Here is a 22731-nt window from a genome sequence, read left to right on the forward strand (position 1 = left end):
TTGACAATAATTATTTGGTAAACCCCACTAAAACGTAGTGATGCGATTACACATTCCTAAATTGAAAAAAAACTAAAATCCCCGACCTTGTATATCTTCCAATCTCACTAAATTGGATACGATTTGTTTTAACTTTGATTAAATCTACCAATTTCCTCATTAGATTTCCAGCAGTTTAGTTTATATTTACCTATAAAGCAATCGTTGCTATGGTAACAATAAAAGCTCTCTATAAACACATATAATATTATTATTATGATAATTCCTACCTCTAAGGCTTAAATAGTCCTCATAACCTAATGTTTAATCAATCACCCAAACCTGCTATGACTTCCTGTGTTTTACCTACGCCTAGTTAACATTAAATAGTTTTATTATAAATATTGTTAAAGTGGTCCGTGTCATTATTCCAAGCGGTACAAGAAACACATTCCTTGAAATATTATAACAATGGCTGTTACGTACCACCTGCAGTCGGCGCGGGCGGCAGGACCTGCCTGTCTGTTGTTTGCAATAAAAAAACGTGCCAAGAGAGAGTCGGTTGTCGCTATGGGTTTATTCATTTCAAATGTAATAATATAATGTCATTGTGGGAGAAATACCACAGGATCTGAAAACGAAGGTTTGTAACCTGTGTGTGTTGCCAGTGATGACATACGGAACGGATTGTCGGTAACTATCGGCCTTATGGCCATGATTGCTCAGAGGGCAATGGAGAGGGCTATGCTTGGAGATTCCCTGCGAGATAGAATCAGAAATAAGGAGATCTGTAGGAGAACCAAAGTCATCGACAGAGCCCAGATGGTTGCGAAACTGATGTGGCAGTGGGCAAGGCACTTAGCTCGACGGTCAGATGGCCGTTGGGGCAGTAAATTTCTCGAATAGCGACCACGCACGGGAAGCCGTAGTGTTGCTAGGTAGATAGACTGACGATCTGGTTAAGATCGCCGAAATAGGTTGGATGAGGGCACGACCGATTGTCATGGCGATCTTTTGGGGAGGCCTTTTTCCAGCAGTGAACGTCTTCCGGCTGAAATTAAATGGGAGTCTCCTTCAGACAAGATGACAGTTAGATGGCTTATGGGTATGCCATTCTAAAATTTCTACTGCCAAGTAATTGTTGACATTATGTGCGTTTCGGTTAATTATTGAGTAGCATAGCTAGTCCTTACCGGGTCTATCTATATTTGTAAGGGTTATTGGGGAACCCAAAAATTCACCCCAAACAGGGCTAATATAGACAGATGATACATTTGCTTTTTGTGCGTCTGGTTTTTGTAACAGATGGTATCAACAGGTGTATTTTCTATTCATATTTATTATATCAGCCGTCAATGGTCTTGAAGGGTGGTGATCACGTATTTAAGTAACTAGCTGCTGTCTGTGACTTTGTCTGCGCGACTTTGTTTGATTTTTAATAGATGTCCGCTATTAAATTTCTTTGTCATTATACCTTTCATAATTTAATGAAAAATTTGCTGCTTAAATGGCGATTGTATTACTTAAAAGATGTGTTTTCAAATCATTGTGATCTAGTGTAAAGAAGGATGGAGAGAATATCTTTTGGATAGGAAGACATAGTATATCATCTTAGGCTATATTATAAGCCTGGAGCAACATTTTTATAAAAAATCAAATGAACAAACGACAACCATTACTGAAATGATATCTACCATACCTACTGGTTACTAAGCTTCGGTAGTAACAGTAACAACGACACTAGGGCACGATACTTTCTACGACACGGGTTTACCTTTAACTTCTAAAGGATACCGATGGTGTGTCATAATATCTATGTTTTTGTGCGCGAGATCTGTCATAAAGGGAACACACTACCTATTAAGGATCATTCTTCTTATAAGAGCTCGCCTCTCCAATGGTTGGTCAGTTAATACCTCGTTAAAGGAAGAAAAATTCCTATCATTACACATTTTCATATTACCGAGGTAACTACTGGCTACTATAAAAGATTTAACAATTAGGTAGTATCTAAATACGCAAAATAGCTGCAAAACCCTTGAAAACGTGATCTGGAAAGACGGGTTAACTGAAATAATAATGAAAATCTAATTTTTACACAAAATGAATGTAAAAACAGTTACAATTACTCGCGTTTTAATCCTTTATAAAGTTTTATTTAAATGAGTAACACTCGCATTGATCAAAGAAAATAACACAAAATTAGTAAATATTGGACCAATCTATAATCTCAATTTAGGTAGGTAATATCTAAAATGATTATCGATAGATTATCGAACATCAATCAACCCTACAAATAAATTGAAGTTAGTCACAAGTAACAGGTGTCGATTCGGTAACGACATTCAACGACAATCTAGCTAGCAATCTACAATACATTCAGCATACTTCAAGCCAGTATTGATACGTACGCCGTGTTTAATAGACGTCCGTTAATAAAACACTCAGAACTCTATACGTAGATTGCGTATAGAAGTTTTTGAACTAAATGTGTGTGACATAGTGAGTTTATTGTGAAGTTTTTTCGTGATTTTATATAAATCACGACTAATACTTTTGCGGAACTAAACGGATTTTAAAAATTGTTAGGTATGTATCTACCAAATAAATTTGAAAATATCCTTCCATTTTATATATCATTATACAATATTAGCTAAACATAATACTTTTACTTCCACAAGTACCTACTTCAATTAATAATAAAAAAATAAAAATTATGCCTCTATCAGTCCATACTTAAATACATAAGTAGGTATAAACTACTTAATTTATCTCATATTTTAATTATATTATATATACTACTTAACTATCTATTATCACTTTAAAGTTTTTAAACAGGACGTAAATACCATCTTCCATGTTACTCTTTTCAGATAAAGATTTTTCATTTTCTTTTAAATATTGTTGAAATTTGAATGAAGAAAACTTATCTATTTTACTAAATTTATAGTATGTAAAGTATAAGATAAGTTGAATTAGTAAGTACACGTCATAAAATCATGTACCTAACATATCGGAAAATAAACTCAAGGCCGTGTTGATCTGCATCTACCTATATTGACGTCAGAGGTTGACAACGTACCTACATTTAATTACAATAAAATACAATTTAAATTAAGCATTACGCCGATACCTATCTATTTTTTTTTAATCTATTCGTGTTCATTGTATACTATAGTTGATTTAAATCTTGACCTTTTCAAATCGCAATTTCTAGGTCACTTGGCCTAGGAGCATGACATGTTGAGAATTCAATGAATTTTGCATATAAGTTGCATGCCGTTATCTTATACTGCCATATAAAAACTAGCCCCTGCTACCACTTCGCTATATAAAATAAAATACTGGTGAGTTGTGACAAGTCTGTACCTAGTTTATACACAATTCGCAACCTAATAAGGTACCTTCAATGGCATCAATTATATTGTTCTTGGAATTTAATTACTTAGGTACCATGTTCATGTTCATCATATTTTTACTTCAAATTTTAATTAAGAATTTGTGTTCCTCTAAACCTTTTTTGTTTTACTTTTTAATCTCATACGTCCGCGTCAGTGAGCATGAAGAGGTCGATAATCCCATTATTTGGTAGTGTTTTCAAAAATATACGTTTGGTTTGAAATTAGAATAGCTGAAACCCTAGTTTCACTTCATAATTAGTAATTACGTATTTGGTATACGCACCATTGTGAACACGGTTTGAGCACATACCCACGCATCAATAAAGGTAACTAACTACTTACTTATGTATAACATTTTTATATGAGATCCTTTATAAATTAAATGTTTATCACCTATCCCATTTTATTTATTATCCACCCTCGCAGTTGCCACTTGTTGCTAGGAGCTGTCTGCATCATAATAATTACGTGTAACTAAACATTGAAAAATAATAGATACAAATACAGATATCTATATTGATATACTAGATATTAAATTCCAAATCAATTTATTTTAATGTAATAATACCTCTAAAAACACAATTTTGTAATAACTTCGCCTCTTTCTCAGGAATTTAAAATAATAAAAAAAAAATTCAAATATTAACTGAAGCTGTAAGGTTTCCTGACCATTGAAGCAAATGACGGGTACTCACTATATATATTTTATCAATTTGATGCCGATCTGTCGATCCAACTACATGAATCGTGGTCACGGCAGAATTTAACGGAAATATCGGCAGCAAGTTAATAAAATATATGTCGTGCGTACGTGTCATAACAATTACTAGTAAAATAAATAAATTATGATATATTAGGTGCTATCAAAAGTTAATTTATTTAAAAAAATGCGAGTGTGATTTGACGGACTACATTATTATAGCCATACCCAACAGGTCGATGCTCGTTCGTTTTATCATGAATAAGGCGCCAAAAATTTGTCAAATTCGTGTAAAAGAGAATGCGGGAAAGGATGACCATTTACCATTAGGTGACCTGTAGCTGAATACGGTAAGACGATTTCGAGTCTCGAAAGCAGATTCAATGCTGAGATTATCAAATTCGTATACTTTAATGTCGACTATTGTATTGGCGCCACACTTTCTAGAGCGGAAATGATATGAACTGCTTTCTGTGATCAAATAATCAAACATTTGATTTAAGAATCCGAAATTATAGACTCGACCTTATAGATGCATGGAATATTCGAAGTTCGTTTGATGTCTTACCGTATGCTCCCACTGAGCGCTAATAAAACTTGCTTACGCATGTCTAGCTATATCCAGAAATCTGAATCCAACACATCGCTAGAAAAATGTGAATGATTTAGAAAACAAGTTTGCTTGTGGTCGGAATGCGAGGGTCTTATTGACGCAGCCGGGGAAACCTGTAGCATGGAGGTCACCGGCCGCGGCCCGACCCGCAGTTCCTTACCGCGGAACAGGCTGCCAGCTGGCTGCTCAAGCGTTATGTACAACACAGACACAGCACTGAACCTACCTGCAATCAAGATAGTGGAAAAGGTGAACCTCTAAGTTTAAGTTACCCTGTCAAAGACCTTTTATTCTATAATGGAAGCAACCGTTGAAATAGTTAATTGAATAAATAGTACGTAAAACATATGACAATTTATTTTATTCGACACCTGTGTTGAGCTGCGTATATACGCGGCCTTGTACTGTATATAATATTACTTATATGATCAGTGAGTTTATTAATTTAATCAATTGGTGCGGATTTATTGTCATTGGTGTATTTGGGTAAGCTACATTTCTGATTTGCATGAATTCTTCATACTTATATTAGACTCTTTTCCTTGTCATATTGTACCATGTACCATTAAAATTAAATATTTTAAGGTTTTAGTATAACTACGAATCTTAATTAGAAGTTGTACAGAAAAGAATACCAATACTTACTAATAACCAAAAACAATATTAAATCTCACAAAAATACTATGCTTAAATATCAAGTACCTAAGTATTTCATTAATTTCGAAAGTAACAAATTACTCGCGTAACTTTGAATTCGTTTTTATAAAATGTCTCGAATTTCGCGCCAATTACTACGCTCAATAGTCATTTTGAAAGACTTACAAGAAATTAATTCCTTAAGGTTAACAACATCTGCAATTTGTACAAAGATGCGGCAATATAAATATTTTCATAATTTTTGTTATTTATTGAACGATGCAATGTTTAAATAGCTTAGAGACACTTGAAAATAAAAACCTTCTTGTTTACTGAGTAAATATTTACATATCCTAAGTACCTAACGGCTTAGCCGCTGTGAAACGAACAGTCGGGAACACTATTTCTATTCATTGTCTGTCAGTAAGTTATATCTCATAAACCACCATATAAGCTGATATTTCCACAGAGATTTTACTACTGCCGCTTTAAAATGCAAGATGGCGAAGTCCAAACGAACACAATGCAAAAGCAGTGCGATTTTAAGACATGAAATTTGTTTATCGTTTATTGCTTACCAGTAGAGAGAGGAGACTCCTTTGCACAGGTTGCCAGCTAGATTATTGGTGCCACAACGGCGCCTATTTCTGCCGTGAAGCAGTAATGTGTAAGGATTTTTGTGTTTCGGTCTGAAGGGCGCCGTAGCTAGTGAAATTACTGGGCAAACTAGACTTAACATCTTACGTGACGAGGTGACTCAAGGTGACGAGCGCAGTTGTAGTGCGGCTCAGAATTTTTCGGTTTTTCAAGAATGAGCGGCACTGCATCGTAATGGTCAGGACGTACCAATTACCATCAGCTGAACGTCCTGCTCGTCTCGTCCCTTATTTTCAAATAAAAAAAAATTGTTTCTTGCGTCAAATACAGGAGTTATAGGTTTTAAATATTTTATATTCGACTTAAATCATGCATGCAAAAAAGTTTAAGTAACTATAATTTAAAAAAAAAATCCTTCGTAATTGTAAGATGAGATATTAAATCTCAATATATATATATATTTATTGTAGTCTAGTAATTTCACTAGCTTCGGGGTCTTTCAATCCGAAACACACATATTGCTTCACGGCATACAAAGGCGCCGATATAGAGCAGAGAGTCTGCGCAAAGAAGCCTACCACTGGTGTTTTGTAATAATATGATACGGTTCGGTCATATTGTCATTGTGTTATGATGCCACACTTAATATAAGGTCAGCCCAACATATCTATCACTAATAGTTCGTATACATAACAGTGTGGCTAAAGCTATAAACACGATCGGATTTGGACCGACCGACGCATCGGACGCGGTGCGGTACCGGACCATATTCAAAGGTATGTCGCATTGTACATCGCACAAAATCTAGTAATAACAATAATTTTGTTTTGAGTATGTGTTTAGGCTATCTATTATCTTTTACAAAATACGATCTAGATGCGTTTGTCATGTCCCTAGTTGCCCAGTTATAATCAACCCAAGTTTTGTATACTTTAAAGTAGAAACTTTTGTTAGCGCGCTTTTCTGAACACTTTGTGTGGATGGATGTCAAATGAGACTGAGCTCTCGTGTCTGACGCTCGTTCCAGTAGAGTCTGCCCGAGGCATTCATTTTGGAATGGGTGGTAGTTTTTTTTTGACTTTCAATAAGTGATGTCACATCCTATTTTGAATAAAAATATTTGAATTTGAGTGGTCTAAGCGAGTGCAATCAGTTTCTCATCTGTCACTCAGTTCCTAGCACACATCTCTAAATTATATATTATGTAGATGGCAATATAATCTGCATAATACAATCAGTTTAATTTATGCGCATATAAACTATATAATTACTAAATTAGCATAAGATTTATATAATACGTGAAAGAAATATTAATATGTATGTACTTACTAATTTACTATGTTCTAACTGGAAAGTACAGACGATTATGTATAGTAAAAGTGTCAAAGATGTTTCAATTGGTATAATTCCTTTATTTTTATTTTTTTTTTTATCACAGTATAATATTACAGTTATTAAAAAAATTGCCAATAAAACCTTGGTTCTTAACCAATTCATAATAACAATTTTACCTTTAGTTCACGTGGCGCTACGTAGAGAAGAGACTTCGCTTCGTTGTGTGTATTTTACTTGTGCTACCTAATGATAGGTTTGAAGTCGGTCCCATCCCGCTCAAAGTCACGCGTGGCGAGTGTAGGTACCTGCTTTGACATTTGGCTTGGCACCGACTTAAAACCTATCAATAAGTAGCACATATAAATAATAGTATTTTATAAATATTAAAGGTAAAGTTTTGCATAAGGTGTATTAAAATACATTTTTAGTTATTTGATACTTTTCAGTTTTTGAAGTCGGTTTTTTTAAACGTATTTTTTTTTTACCACGTACTGCCAATCTACGATAAACTTCCATGCGCGATCAATTCATGACAACGACATAAGTATCTTCAACAAAACCGCGTACACATCTTGTATCCACAAGACCACGGGCAAGTATCTCGACACCAAACGGCACAAAGATGTATGACTCACTGAGACCAACATATTTGCGACGCCTGCTGTCTTCGGTGGTCGAAGCAGCAGCCCCAGCACTAACTGATGTAACTTGGACATGAGAAGGAGCCAGAGTGTCGACGCAAGTCCCACACGCCCACGCGTCCCCACGCGCTGGTATGGGACTTGTTCCCCCGTGCTCAAGCCACCAGCATCATTCCATTGGGACACTTGCCGTCGCGGTGGGTACCATACCCAATACCATTTGGCTCTAAATCAGCTAATATATTAAGAGTTTAGTTTTAAAATAGTATGCACCATTACGCAACTAGGGAGGGAAGTAGACTGTTTCAAATCGCGTGGAATATGCCACCCGAGCCGAAGGCAAGATTTTGTACCACACTTGTAATGGAAAGTTTGCTTTTTTATCTTGTTTTCACAGAGGAAAATTGTACTTTTCTGCCTATGAATTGTTGACGCATGCGTTAAAAAAATTTAGAGGACCGCAATGTAGTGGCACTAGTAGTAGTTTCTTCCGGAAAACAAGCGTATTTCCGCAAAGGTGTAATTTTTTTTTCATTTCTTTGTGTTCGTTGCCATAAGTATTTTTTCTAAACCGGCAAGCAGTTGAGATGGGCGCGGCAGGTCAGTGGCCGGAAATCACGCGGAGGTCAATCTATTTAGTGAAAGTATATTTTTCACCGTTCCTCTACAATCTATGGCATGCCCAAGAGTTACGAATGACTTATGACATTAAGGGTAAAGGCTGTGGGAATTATTGCACTTCTACATAATCATTTGAATTTAACTGGACAACAATTAATTTTAGTGTTTATTATTATTATTACATAATTTGTTTGAGTATTGTTGCTTTTTTTAGTATTCGCCATTTAATTAGGTCTCAACCAGCTAAAAACAGAGATTCAGATTACTGTATAAATAGATCAAATTATTATATAAGTTATTACGAGTAATGATCGAACTGTGCTTATATTGAACTCTTAATGGGTAGTAAACTAGATAATTCGTCAGATGACGAAGGATCCATATCTGATCCTACAGTCTTCGCTCGTAATCTCGTTCTACGTAAAGTCAAGCTAAATTTTAGCATCAGGAAGTAAGCAGTATCTTTAATACCGACACTGATTTGATAACGCTCAACTGATAAGAAATAGTTGTTTATAGCGTCTATTAACCATTAGAATAGTTATATGCTATTTCTTAATACAGAATATTCTATTTAAAAGTGAAAAAAAGTTACATAAGTCTATAACTACTTTTCCGCAGTCAATATTCGAGTCCCGTGATTCAGATGTGTTGGATTATTTTATAAAAAAATGATCGTTTCATTTACAACTATCGCAGCCATTTCATTATATTGACATTTCAATTGAATTTTTTTCCTCGCACAGATGTGCGAGAACAACAAAACAGATGTTTTGGTAGAACTAAGGATCTTTTAAGGCGAAGAATAAGCAGAAAACATGCAAACAAGGTGTTTTTAGACAAGTTTTTTGGTGAAAATATAGCATTTCGAGCTATGAACACTACTTAATCCTGTTACACGTATACTTAAGTCTTGTATTTGTAGGTTTCTAATGCTTGCTGTTGGTTATAGTTGTCACTCCAGAACATTTTTGAACTACAACTTTTCCTTGAATTAAACAAGTTTTTTGGCATGGCATGACGCATTTTTTTAGTACAACTCTCAGAAAAGTTATTCTTATAGATTTACTTTTTTGTGTAGGTATATTTATTAAGATAGTAATGAATAACGAGAATTGTAAGCATTTAAACTGTTTTCCACGCAAGAATTTTGAAAATATTGGCTTTGTTACATAGATGGCGGGCCGGAAGCCGTGAACTCATATCGCTCAAGGTCGCTGGCATTTAGTGTCGCCTTAACCATGCTGCCAGCTTAAAGCCAGGCAACGGTCTCTTAACCCCTGGTGCTGGATGGCCATGGACGGTTGCCTCACTACTTCCCCACATTGCCTTTGGCACTGGATTTCTATGTTGTAACATGGTATTTGATACTCAGTTTAGGTAATTTGAAAAAAAAATCCAATTAATTTCGTTAATATTACAATTGGGATTTCGTCTAAAACCTACAATCCATATTTAATCCTATATTCCGGCAGTAAAACTGAAAAAGGTCGTTCTAATGGATTAACCTTGTGTGTAAACATAGCACAGTTTCACGCCCTATCGCGAATGATCACAGAACCTAAATTAGCCTCAATCGCGAAAACAATTTCATTATCAGCTCTTTGATAAGGATTTATCGTTCACGTGTTACTTACCATATTCTGTTCTGTAATCGTAAAACACATTAATATTTATTATAACTAACTTGTTTTAAATACCGGATTCTATTTTGGGGAGTAAATGACGAAAAGGCAGTAAAACTTCTTAAGACCTACGTCTTGCAATACAACCTCGATCAGAACACACTGCGCTCGTCAACCTGACAGATCAGTCTTCTCTTCTTCTTCTCAGAGTCTCTTAGCACCGATATATTGCAATGAAATCAAGTAAAAAAGTTAAAGTTTCTATAAAGAGCGCGCGAGACATTTCCAAAGTGATAAAATGTGCCGTCAGGTAAACGGTACTAAAGATGTGTAACTATAATGATACGAGATAGAATCTTCATTTCTTGGGATCAAAATTATTTTGTTTACTTATAGGATTTTGGCGAATTTTAGTTCTAGCACTAAGCGGCCGCACCGTTGCGTTTTTTTAACCTTGTACAGGGAATGTGTTAGTACCTATATTTATCGATAGTACCATATACGAACATACGATTAATACCTTTGTACTGCAATTCTCTTTTCTTAAACACCCCCCTTCATAATTGTGATTAAATATTACCAGTGGGAGGCTCTATAACAAAGGATGCCGGCTAGGTTATAGGTACCACAACGGCGCCTATTTCTGCCGTGAAGCAGTAATGTGTTAATATTACTGTGTTTCGGTCTGAGTGGCGCCGTAGCTACTGAAATTACTGAGCAAATGAAACTTAACATCGACATCTTAAATTGACAAACGCAATTGTAGTGCCGCTCAGAATTTTTGGCCATTTTAAGAATCCTGAGCGAGACTGCATTGTAATGGTCAGGGCGTATCAATTACCTTCAGCTTAACCTTTTCCTCGTCTCGTCGCGTATTTGCATAAAATTAAAATATTAACCGGCAGTTGTATTTTGGTCAACGGATCACCCTAGCTATCCAACGCAGAAATACTTACCCGTTAACCGATAGTTTTAATTTAATGTATTCATACTTAGATTATTTATACGTATATAGAGCCTCTTGCTGCTAGACAACCGATGAAAACAGGCCAGGTTTATTACTTAAGAGTGCGTGACAAGCTACGTTTTACACTCGTGATTTGTATGTAACTATGTGTTAGTGTGCGTACATTACTCAAAATAGAGGTTAACTATCAACCTCAATTATTTTCGACGTTTTCACAGCTGTCACAGTCGATCTAGACGCATAATTGATCTAAGTATTCATAGTTAAACATTTTTACTTCAAAAAAAATTATGTGAAATGGCGGGATATGATCGAGTTTCCTAACATGAGGAATGCGTTCCAAGTTTAAATTAAAAAAAATAGTTTTTAAAATACCTACCTAAGGTTTTAAGTTGTAATAATATTTATGGTTAATGTACACTCTTTCTCTGAACTAAAATTGACACAGATTGACCTTTTAACCTAAATAAACCATATTATACCTAAACTAGCTGACTAAGCAAACGTTGTATTGCCGATATTAAAATCGCGATACAAAAGTAACTGTTGATCGTAGATGGGTGAAAATTTGAAGTTGTATGTATTTTTTAATGCTGACTCTTAATCAAACAAATTTAAAAAAAAAAATACAAAAAAATTCGTGTGGACCACCCTTAACATTTAGGGGGATGAAAAATAGATGTCCGATTCTCAGACCTACCCAATATGCACTCAAAATTTCATGAGAATCGGTCAAGCGGTTTGGGAGGAGTTCAATGTTTAACACCATGACACGAGAATTTTATATATTAGAGAAGATGAAAACTGATTTCTGCAAAGCAATGATAGAATAACTTCATATCAACATTTAATTGTTTTCATCACTAACATAGTTATAGTTATTTATGCAACTGTTGTGTAATAAGGGGTATTAAAACACGAATGTGGATTTATCTCACGAGGCGAAGCCGAGTGTGATAATAGTATCACATGAGTGTTTTAATACCTAATTATGAACAGTTGCATACAAGACTTTATCTACACCCAGAATATGAATCCTCTAAAAGATTCTGGAACAGTTAGCTTACTGCTAACATTAAAACACCAGTCCTAGTAGTAACCTAATATCATTCGTTACTGAATATATACAAATAAAATAAGTATTAATGAAACAATTATTTATTTTAGTAGTAATTTACATTTTGTATAGTGCAATAATTAAAATTCACTCGAATATAATGTTCTTTTGCAGCATTTAAAATGAATCTCTCATTTTTTGTAAACAAAACAATAAAAATATCGAAGTAAAATGGCGGGGATTCGAATAACCTACTTTTTTCTTACGGCGCGCGACGTTCTGGGAGTGTGGAGCGCGCGTAAACGAAAATGTTCTTTTTTTGAAATTCATACAGATACCACGCATCGAGCAATAAGAATGTGGCTGTATGTTGAAACTCTTTGCGCATGAAGGGATAAAAAAAAACATAGGAGTGTTGTTATGAAATTCAGTACAACATTACAACACTCTTTGGATGATGTAATGGTTATTAGAACATTGGGTGTTTTAATGTTGGCAATAAGCTAACTGTTTCAGAATCTTTAATAGAGGATTTAAAGCATGGGTGTAGATAAAATATTTTACTTACACGTTGGCAATATTACAATACAATGAAATATGAGCCAATTTAAATAAATTTTAGCATACAATACTATATTAGTATTAGTTCCGCTTGTGTTAACTATAAAAATGTTCCCATAGTAGAAATCGCTATCTCAAATTACAATCATTCTCATACAGTACCTATTGTATGGAGATATCGCAATGAAAGTAGCATCGTGCGGGAATCGAACCGGCAACTTTCTCAATAGGTGTAGCGAATTATAACGATTACGAAAGTGAGTGCCCTTTCTAAAATTATTGTGCCAAAAATAGTTATATTGCGAGATTCTCGTTGCCGACAAAGCGTGAATGGGACCAGTCCACCCTGGGTTCCGTACTTCAAACCTCAGGTTTATGTAGAAGACTTACGAATATTTTCAAAAACAATTTATATATTATTAAAGTTATATTAAGGCCGCTATCCCGACCCGAAATCGCCAAAATAGCGCATAATTGAAACCATTTCTTATTGTTTTAAATAAAGCTTAATATTACAAAAAAATATTACTTATATATCTACAGACTATTAGAAGAAAAAACATTTTTTCTTTACATTTCTATCTTTAATAGACATTGCGAAAAAAAATCACCACAGTACCCCTAACTCTTACAGTTGGAGCCATGTTAATCATTCAATTTAGATAAAAACTGTATGAAAAAATATTAAATATCTAACAATACTATTTAACATGACATAGTTTTGCTATTTCTCGAAAGAAAATAGTATTATTTTTGTAATAAATTAAAAAATGCTTCTAATTCTGAACTAAAGCCGATCTTGTGCGAGAGAGATAATTTAGCTTCGCTCGATTCCTCAAGGCCGTTGGCTCGTTAATGTTACCGCGCTCAAAAAGTCTTTAAAATTGTTGTTTGCTTGCCGGTTTGTTTGTGCGTTGACACACACTTATCTCGGAAACGGTTAAACTGTTTCGCTAATGTACCTATTTATTATTATAGTTCCAATCAGTTCACAAACGAATAATTTAAATAATTAATTTAGAAGTTTTTGTTGATCTTAGTTTGTAGAACCATCTTCAGAAGTTTATTTTTAATATTTTCGAAATGGCTTAACCGATTTTGATTGAATTTTCACTTTGAGGTAGATCTTGTTATAAGGAATAGGAAGAGTGGACAATAAAGTAGGGTTTAAAAAGTAGGTAAATTGTTAAAAGTGTAAGGTATAAGTATAGTAAATATCATATTTTTCGTATTTACGTTTTTTTAATATTTATTTTTACTAAAACAACAATTCTGTAGTACCTGATTTCCAATTAATATGAATGACGATGTTCAACTTAACGTGTCTTCAAAAATTTATTGACGTAGGCGTTACGTTGCGGAAATCCATAATTATCCAAATGATTTGAGTTTTCTTAAGTCTTTTAGGCATCCTCAGGACGTGTTGACTCGCCAAAATCTGGCACGAGACTAAACCAGAGTTGAGTCTCGTGCCAGATTTTGGCGCGTCAATGTGTGCTTCGTGTAGAGGCGAAACACGTGTCGAATTGTTTAAAGACAAATATTAGCGGAATTAACACTAAAGAAAACTCAAATCATTTGGGTAACGCGTCTTATTTATAACAGGTTTTAATCCGATTTATTTGCTGTTGTTAAAAATACGTTTTGATAACCTGTTATGATCCGTCAGCCAAGTCTTCATCTAAAACAACAACTAAAGCTCGCTAAACAATCATTTACATCACCACTTCCGTTCATCTTATCACCTATATTATCTGATAAGTATCATATTACTAACGGCCGTTCCCAATATATACTATCAACAGATAGAGATAAATTACTACCTTCTACTGTCAGAAATTAGCTGTCAATAATCTGAAGCGGTCCCAATATACCCGATAAGTCATTCTTATCGCCTTATATTGGGACACGTGAATTGCAATTTCCATACAAACTTCTATCGCTGGTAAGCTATACGTGATCCCAATGACAGACAGGGTGTACGGATAAGGTGAGTTACCGTCGATAAGTTTAATGGGACGGAAAAGTCAACGATAGCTACGATTTTTATCTCAAGTATGGAATAGACTGAATATTGGGAACGGCCGTTAGCCTGCTTGAAATAAGCCAAAGTTGTTTAACCGTTTTAAGAAATCTTATCTGTTTTGCTGGAAGTGAGTTCATTAGAATATGCTGATAGTACTTGACGACCTGTATAGCCGAGTGTTAGGAGCGATCCTACCTACTAAGCTAGAGGTCCCGGGTTCGAATCCCGGTAGGTGCAAGCATTTTTATGATGAATATGGGTGTTTGTTTTGCGAGTCATGGATGTTTATATGTATTTATGTATGTTTAAAAAAAGAAACGCTTTCATCCATAGTCAGAGCCCGTATCCTCAGATACTTCGGACATAACAGGCGACGTGGAGAGCATGCCATAGAGAGACTTGTTTTTCAGGGAAGGGTCAACGGCAGTAAGTCAAGAGGACGCTCCCCTATGCGCTGGACAGACCAGATCAAAGCCCTAACCAATACTCCCCACATCACATGTGCCAGAGAAGCAACAGCCAGGGATAACTGGCGTAGAATCGTTCGTCGTTCGACGTGACCACGACTGCTCTGTAAAGAGTAATCCGACGAAGAAGATGTTTTAATATTTTATTAATTATATCGTTATCTTGCAATCCATAACACAGGCCACATATGCCTTATTTGGGGCAAGATAATTCGTGTAAAAAGTGAGTCAATATTATTATATAGTAAATCTTTAATTAATCATTCGTAATAGACAACGGTCGACTAGTAATTAAGTTGCCAACCGTACTTTAAAATAGAGTATTGTGCTCTATTTCATGTACGTGTACTTTATAATCTATTGTAACAATCATAGAGTAGGGTACAATGAAAAACTCTTTTTATACAAACATACTTTATGCCACATGATTGCTATTCGCAGCCACCATTTATGCCATAAATAACATATTGTAAATGTAAAACATTTTTGGAAAAAAGAAAACAATTTTAAAAATTAACTTTTGATATTATTATTTACTAATCTGTACATTTTTTTTAATGAAAATAAGGGACGAGACGTTCAAAACTTTCCGCTGATATTAATTGATACGTCCTGCCCATTACAATGATTCTTTAAAAACTCAAAATTCTGAGCGGCACTACAATTACGCTCGTCACCTTGAGACATAAGATGTTAAGTCTCATTTGCCCAATAATTTCACTAGCTACGGCGCCCTTAAAACCGAAACACTATAATGTTTACACATTATTGCTTCACGGCAGAAATAGGCGCCGTTGTGGTACCCATAATCTAGCCGGCATCTTGTGCAAAGGAGCCTCCCACAGGAAAAGACATGTATTGTCGTCTCTGCAATCAGATATACTCTATATAAATACCACCCTAGTTGTAATATTACTTCAACAATATAATTATAAAATTAATTATTGGACATTGAAACAAACTACCTACCGTAAACGACACTTTAATTATAATAATATTTAAGTAATTACATTTCCCTTTCAATGGATCTGTTCTCTTTCCAGTTGACCTACAATCCACCAGAATTACAAAAAGCTTTGCGGAATGTGCTTCATTATATAGGTACTAGTCACAACACAATTTGAAAGTGTATCTCGTAAAATATGTAACATGCACGGACTAGTAAAAAAATAAGGACTCCGTGTCACCTTACATAACAGTGTAGCACCAAAACAAGCCGATTAACGTGTAAATACATAGCCACACACACACACACTACTACAGGCCGATAGGCGGCCATTATGAGAATTGTCATCGTCTGTGACAGACCAGTTTGCGTCTCAATGAAATATTTAAAAATGCCGTCGTGCGTTGTGAAAAAGTGTTAAAACGTATTTGTGGCCATATATGATTACTTAAGGGAGAAAAAATTGTGTAACTAGTATCCCCCGTAACCGCACACACACTAGCATAACGGTGCTTCACATGGTAATATCACGGCGCGGAGTCCTTCTTTTTTTACTCGTCCGTGGTAACATGTATTAAACAGCAAAGTAAGGCAAACCAACATTAGCTATGTTAAATTATTTTTACATTTTGGCAGTTTACGTTGGGATCTCTATTTTTTTTTTAAATGAAAACTTCTTTAGCGGAGTTGAGCACTTGGCATGGGTATAAAATGTTAAACTCGCGTTAGGATATGTTAATTCATATAATATATATGCTATGCGAAGATACGGGTCAACGAACTAAGTGTTGCATGCATGATAAGGAAAGCCGACTTCTTCATCCTCGCCGAGCTAAAAAGTCATTTAATTAAAATAATATTCCTTGAGCATCATAGATGTCAATTAAACTGCAACTGGTATATTTATTTTGCAATTTTTTAATAATATTACCCTTACACTACAAACAAATAGCAATTGAACTACTAAACGCAATGATAATCCCAGGCTCCCACATTGAGATTATCAAGAGGTACTTGAGTAATAAGAGTTCTATTACAATCAGGGTCGAGACGAGCAGGCGTTCAGCTTATGGTAATTGATACACCCTGTCCATTACAATGCAGTGCCGCTCAGGGTTCTTGAAAAACCCAAAAATCCTTATTGGCACTACAATTGCGCTCGTCACCTTGCCACATGGTGTTAAGTCTTATTTGCCCTGTAATTTCACTAGCTACCGCGCCCTTCTGACTGAAGCACAGTAATGCTTATACGTTACTGCTTCACGGCAGAAATAGGCACCGTTGTGGTACCCATAATCTAGCCAATTAATATTTATTAATTAATAATCTGTATTATAATGAAGCCTACTCTATTGTAATTAGTAACTAGCAAATCCTTGTTTCTCGTGTCAATAAGAGTTGCAAAAATACCTGAGTTAGTGTAACTCATTGTTATTTTGGATAATATATTATTAATTGTTTGATAAGAGTACTACAATAGATTAGCGATGCTGTGACGTAGGCTGGAGGTTGGCGCCATGGGTTTACATTCCTCTCGTCTCCGATCTGCGCCCGCGCCGCCGCGTACCAGCCTACGTCGGGGAACAGAAAACCATTAGGGCTGTCATTGAAGATTACTAACTCAAACATTCCACGCTTTTTTACTATAAAATACATTTTAAGCCACCTAATTTAAACTTATTGAAAAATATTTTGTACCTTATAGTTTGGCTTCCTATTATTTATTAGTCTTAAGACCATGACAATTTCGTAGCAAGGTATAATAATTTTTTGGTGAAATATGAAAATTATTTGGATAGTCTAAAATCATGTTCAAAAAATTCAATTCTAATAAAACTCAACTTAATTCATTACTAATGACATAAAGTGCCCAGCAATAATAGTAGTCTTTGTAATTATAATGACGGGTACTCACGATATATATTTATTAATTAGGTACCGATATTTGGATACAATTGCATGAATAGTCGCGGCGGAACTGCGGAGGCGGCGGGAAACTCTTGACACATTGACACTTGACACTAATAGCACATCAATCTGTCCACTTGGCGCCTAATTCGTATTGGTCTTTGAGTCCCTAATTCACGATACACACTGCTGACGACGTTCATACTTGCGGGTCTTTTGTTGCATATTTACTGCTGCAGAGTGAGACCACGGGATTACATGTTTGCGCAAATCTAAAACAATCCGCCCTATTAATAAAATATATGTTTCATGAGTACCCGTCATAATAACTACGCTATGTTAAATTTCCGCGATGATTAGTTTATAAACAAATAAAAGCCTTTTACTATTTTAATAACTGTTTATTTGGGAATTTCGTACTAGCAAAGATTTCGTTTAAATATTATTGTGAGCGTAAAGGGGCCTTTGTATACAATATTTGCGTCTATCGTCATCATCAATGAAATACTGATTGTGTGTTTCAATGTTTCCTTGTCGTTATCTATCGCAATAACCTCGACGGTATTCAATATACATATTTAAATTCGCTATTTCTTCAATAATATTACTTTATCGTATTAACCTAATGTGGTAATCTTTAATCTATATTATGTTCAACAGATGTTATTATTAAAGTTTTAATGCTGATTTCGTTGATATTACAACAAAAATAAATCAAAGTGAAAATTTATTGAACTAGGCGTTACTTTGCGGAAATCAGAAATTATTCAAATGTTTTGAGTTTTGTTTAGTGTTAATTCCGCCAATATTTGTCTTTTAAACAATTCGACATGTGTTTCGCCTCTACATGAGGCATCCTAAGGACATGTTGACTCGCCAAAATCTGGCACGTCTCGTGACAGAATTTGGATTGGAAAATCAAAATAAATTATTACTTGAATTTCGTTAAATAAGTATAAAAATACGCAAACATAATTCCCATTGTCAAGTAGTTCAAAATAATAAAACACTGTAAGTACAATTACTGTGAACATTTAAGTTCGTATCAAAACAAAGTTCCAAGAAATAAAGGTTAATTACAACCTTTCCATTGAGTAAATAAATCAAACAATAAACCGGGAAATTGCTGCACTTACCTCAATTAAAATAAAACTGACCACTAACTTCACCATTACGACTTTTTATACAGGATGTATTTTATCATGACGTGTTTAAAGTACTCTTATTACTACAGAGTTATAAATACAGAGTAAATAAACACGATATTTTTCTCAAAGGGTAATTCACCCAACTTTCCTTAGTTTTTATAAAAAAATAATAATAATATTGACACACTCTTACACAAATTATCTTGCCCCAAACTAGGCATAGCCTGTACTATGGGTACAAGACAATGATATATTAAATAAAATATACTTACATAAACATACATAAATACATATAAACATCCATGACTCGGAAACAAACATCCAAATACATCATATATATGATTGCACCTACCGGGATTAGAAACAAGGACCTCTAGCTTAGTAGTCAGGGTCACTAACTATTCGGGTATGTGGGTCGTCAATACATCTGTATTCGACTATTTCTCAAAATTAGCTTTGTATATTACGAGTATATATTTATATGTCTATCGATATGTACAATCATAACGATCACGTCTCAAAATCAAAACATGTTTTTTAGAGAGATTTTTGTATCCAGAATAAAGTATTAAGGGAAATTGTAAACGCACCTTAATACATTCGACACATGGTACGTTCGTTAACAAAGTTATCCAAAAATACGATGAAACAGTAGTAAGAAGACCAAAACGAACAAAAAAAATTGAGTTGGTGTAGTGCTAGTGAATTAGTGTTATACAATATAAATATAGTGATATTATAAAAGACACACGAACAAAGTGACTTCCCCTAAACAGAGACATTAAGAAAAGTGTTAAAGGACACATTCTTAGTTTAATCCATCCAGCAGTTTAAGTTAAAGTAGGATACTTATTAGCCTAAGTTGAGGCTAGATTATAATAACTATATTATTATGTTCCCTTTAATAAAAGAAAATAATTGTAAAACTTTCCCATGGCAAACTAAATGAAACGAAAACTGTTCAATAAATAATTACACGTTGGGAGAAGAAAAAGTAGTTTTAATCAACGTGTATCGGATAATTTAAGTATGTGAAAATGTAACAATTATCTTTGAAGTAAATACTCCATTAAATGATCAAGAATTATTTAGATAACAAAATTTCAGTTTCCTTTAATTTCCATTTTATTTGCTATATTTGTTCAATAAATTTGATCCATCAAGATTGACCCAATGAATTTATGCCATAAAAGTTCAAGATGTAATTTTTAATATTTTAGCCTGTTCTTTGAATGCTGTTCTGTTTTTTAATAAAGTATTAATGTCTGTATTTTTCACATGTTTTTTTAAATAAAGTGTAATAATATCTGTATTTATCATTTATGATATTTTCCTTCCAGTTTATAAATTTCACCCTGTACATAACATATTATTCAAGTCGTATCGGTGAACATATGCGTATAATAAATTTTATAGTTAAATGTAAAGGCTTTTAGGATATTATCGGGATGGTTTTTTGGTACTCTACAGTTTATCGAAATGATTTAAGTTTTCTTTAAAGTTAATTCCGCCAATATTTGTCTTTAACACGAGGCACGAGACTGGGATCCCAGTCTCGTGCCGTGACAAATATTGGCGGAATTAACACTAAAGAAAACTTAAATCATTTGTATAATTATGGATTTCCGCAAAGTAACGCCTAATTCAATATTTTTTTTTACTCTACAGTTTACCAGAAGGTATCCTAAATGATACACACTTTTACACAATTTATCTTACCCCAAATTAGGCATAGAGCCTGTGCTATGGGTTGCAAGACAACGATATATTTAATACAATATACTTACTTAAACATACATAAATATATATAAACTTACATAAATACATATAAACATCCATGACTCTGAAACAAACATCCATATTCATATGATGAGTTGCGTATTCAAGTAAAAAAATCGGATTACTTTATACGAGCTATTTATTCGAGCACCAGCGACTGACTAGCCCGTATTTAAACTTATAAATATTTAACAGTTAACACATACTTACAATAAAACTGATAATTTCATTTTAATTGTAGTGGGATATGTGGACTAAAGGTTTTGTAGTCATCATTTTAAGAATAGACAACAGAACTAAATGGAAATCATTATAATAAAAATAAAATAACAATAACAATAATTAATGTTAAACCGATAGATGAGACTCTAGCCGAAATGCTTTTAGACAGAAAAAAATATTGTATTTAAATCTTTAAAAAATGTACGGAATAAAAATTTATTTTAAATTTTGTATTATAATATTTTGGCCGTCAGGTGGTGTCTTCATTTAGACATGATAAGGCCCGGTATCCACCAACGGAGAGGAGGGGAGATAAGCCGCGAAGCTGTGAGGTTATTTCCACCAAAGTGGAGAGGAGATATTGTGAGCTATATATAATATAACAACATTTTTCGGGAGTGCGAGGCGCGGGGAAAAGGGTGCGCGAGCGCAGAGCGCCCGGCTGATTTCCACCGAAGCTCAGCGGAGAGAAGATGTTGAAATAACGAGATCTGATTTGTTTTCAAAATACCTCTCCGCTCCGCTTTGGTGGATATCGGGCCTTAAAGTAGATTGTACAAATCAATAAAGCGAATTGTTGAAAAGGACATTTCACGGTGACACGATCCACAACAAATAAGAGCTCTTGTATGAAAGGGTCAATAGGTCAGGACCGTGACATATAGAAGATCGGCATCGATCAAGTCCTCTCCGACCTTCATGACCTTTTGGCGTTGCGAATATAATATATGAGTCTCTCTCTGCATAATCTTCCGCATATATCAGGGTTACTGTTCATAGTAAGTGGGTCAATACTAGCAGCCAAGTTTCACTACGTAGGTATAACCCATCAAAATGCGAAATCGAAGGTTAGAAAACACAGTCAGCTGTTTTTAGAAAGGGGTGAATATTTGGCACGCTTATTAGCATACATCTAATACTTAATTCGTAGAGATGAAACGAAAAAGTTTGCAGTATTTTTGTTTTAATATAATAAATAATAATTAATAAATTGATAGAATTCGTTTTTAATATTCTAAATATATTTAGAATGTCTTCATTAAAGCTATAAACACATGGACTATATTTGATGGCATGTCGCATTAGTTATTACTTAGGCTATTACGTTTAATCGGTGTAGATACCTACTAGTTTTAGACGAATCGGATTCACGTTCATATCCAGTCTTGCTGTCTTGCATTGGGTGCATGACTAACATGACATTAATAATTACTTATTAAAACTAGGTAATTAATTTTATTAAATAGTTACGAAGTGTCAACCCTAGCTCGTCTACAAATAAGTATACGAGTGTGTATATATATACCTAATGGCTAATACACAGGTATAATACGACGTAATAGGCTGCGAGCCTGCGGCATGAGCTTCCACGAACCCATTCTCAGTTTTATGTATGCCTTTAGTCCTTAATAGCATTGCATTGTTTTAACATAGAAAGAACACAGTATTGTCTTGTTTACAACACGGACAAACAACGTGTCACGTAATTTATCTATATTTAT

General features: G+C 34.5%; 1 protein-coding gene across 1 annotated transcript in view; it reads left to right on the plus strand.

The window, feature by feature from the left end:
- The first annotated feature begins 2391 nt into the window (after positions 1-2391).
- Positions 2392-22731, plus strand: part of LOC126966697 (echinoderm microtubule-associated protein-like 2) — a 108933-nt gene continuing 88593 nt past the window's right edge. Inside the window, exon 1 of the mRNA XM_050810895.1 lies at positions 2392-2568. The gene's annotated coding sequence lies outside the window, so the exon portion shown is untranslated. The remainder of the gene's footprint in view (positions 2569-22731) is intronic.

Source organism: Leptidea sinapis, chromosome 11 (assembly GCF_905404315.1).
Source record: "Leptidea sinapis chromosome 11, ilLepSina1.1, whole genome shotgun sequence".
Lineage (NCBI taxonomy): Eukaryota > Metazoa > Arthropoda > Insecta > Lepidoptera > Pieridae > Leptidea > Leptidea sinapis.